General features: G+C 45.1%; 1 non-coding gene across 1 annotated transcript; it reads left to right on the forward strand.

Annotated features, from left to right (window-relative positions):
- The first annotated feature begins 1,432 nt into the window (after positions 1-1,432).
- On the forward strand, positions 1,433-1,524 carry trnay-gua (transfer RNA tyrosine (anticodon GUA)). Its single transcript is given in 2 exon segments — positions 1,433-1,469; positions 1,489-1,524. It is a non-coding gene; the product is annotated as a tRNA-Tyr (tRNA).
- Positions 1,525-2,069: the final 545 nt, after the last annotated feature.

Below are 2,069 nucleotides of genomic sequence, written 5' to 3' on the forward strand. Positions count from 1 at the left end.
AGCCCAATCTATATGTAGATTAAAGTCACCCATGATAAGTGCTGTACCCTTATTGTACGCGTCCCTAATTTCCTGTTTGATGCATCCCCAACCTCCCTATTACTGTTTGGTGGGCTGTACACAACTCCCACTAACATTTTCTGCCCTTTGGTGTATCGCAGCTCTACCCATATAGATTCCACATCATCCACGCTAATTCCTTACTATTGCGTTAATCTCCTCTTTAACCAGTAACGCTACCCCACCTCCTTTTCCTTCCTGTCTATCCTTCCTGAATATTGAATACCCCTGGATGTTGAGTTCCCAGCCTTGGTTACCCTGGAGCCATGTCTCTGTAATCCCAATTGCATCATATCCATTAACAGCTATCTGCGCAGTTAATTCATCCACCTTATTACGAATGCTTCTCGCATTGAGACACAGAGCCTTCAGGCTTGTTTTTTTTAACACTCTTTGTCCTTTTAGAATTATGTAATGTGGCCCTTTTTGATTTTTGCCCTTGATTTCTCTGCCCTCCACTCTTGTTTGTCTCCTTACTACTTTTTGCTTCTGACCCCTTTTTACTTCCCTTTCTCTCCCTGTGTAGATTCCCATCCCCCTGCTATATTAGTTTAAACCCTCCCCAACAGCACTAGCAAACACTCCGCCTAGGACATCGGTTCCAGTCCTGCCCATGTGCAGACTGTCTGTTTTGTACTGGTTCCATAATAACATAAGAACATAAGAATTAGGAACAGGAGTAGGCCATCTAGCCCCTCGAGCCTGCTCCGCCATTCAACAAGATCATGGCTGATCTGGCCGTGGACTCAGCTCCACTTACCTGCCCTGCTCCCCGTAACCCTTAATTCCCTTATTGGTTAAAAATCTATCTATCTGTGATTTGAATACATTCAATGAGCTAGCCTCAACTGCTTTCTTGGGCAGAGAATTCCACAGATTCACAACTCTCTGGGAGAAGAAATTCCTTCTCAACTCGGTTTTAAATTGGCTCCCCCGTATTTTGAGACTGTGCCCCCTAGTTCTAGTCTCCCTGACCAGTGGAAACAACCTCTCTGCCTCTATCTTGTCTATCCCTTTCATTATTTTAAATGTTTCTATAAGATCACCCCTCATCCTTCTGAACTCTAACGAGCAAATACCCAGTCTACTCAATCTATCATCATACGGTAACCCCCTCATCTCCGGAATCAGCCTAGTGAATCATCTCTGTACCCCCTCCAAAACTAGTATATCCTTCCTTAAGAAAGGTGACCAAAACTGCACACAGTACTCCAGGTGCGGCCTCACCAATACCCTATACAGTTGCAGCAGGACCTCCCTGCTTTTGTACTCCATCCCTCTCGCAATGAAAGCCAACATTCCATTCACCTTCCTGATTACCTGCTGCACCTGCAAACTAACTTTTTGGGATTCATGCACAAGGAGCCGCTTCCCTTCGATAGCTCAGTTGGTAGAGCGGAGGACTGTAGTGGAATACTCAGCAAAGTCATCCTAAGGTCACTGGTTCAATTCTGGCTCGAAGGAGCTAGTGTACTTTTACTCCAAAAGAGTTTCATGCACAAGGACCCCCAGGTCCCTCTGCACTGCAGCATGTTGTAATTTCTCCCCATTCAAATAATATTCCCTGTTACTGTTTTTTTTTCCCAAGGTGGATGACCTCACATTTTCCGACATTGCATTCCATCTGCCAAACCTTAGCCCATTCGCTTAACCTATCTAAATCTCTTTGCAGCCTCTCTGTGTCGTCTACACAACCCGCTTTCCCACTAATCTTTGTGTCATCTGCAAATTTTGTTACACTACACTCTGTCCACCTCCCCCAGAACCGGTTCCAATGTCCCAGGAATTTGAATCCCTCCCCCTTGCACCATTCCTCAAGCCACGTATTCATCTGAGCTATCCTGCAATTCCTACTCTGACTAGCATGTGGCACTGGTAGCAATCCTGAGATTACTACCTTTGAGATCCTACTTTTTAATTTAACTCCTAGCTCCCTAAATTCAGCTTGTAGGACCTCATCCCGATTTTTACCTACATCGTTGGTACCTATATGTACCATGCCAGCTGGC

This window comes from Pristiophorus japonicus, chromosome 11 (assembly GCF_044704955.1).
Source record: "Pristiophorus japonicus isolate sPriJap1 chromosome 11, sPriJap1.hap1, whole genome shotgun sequence".
NCBI classification, from domain to species: Eukaryota; Metazoa; Chordata; class Chondrichthyes; family Pristiophoridae; genus Pristiophorus; species Pristiophorus japonicus.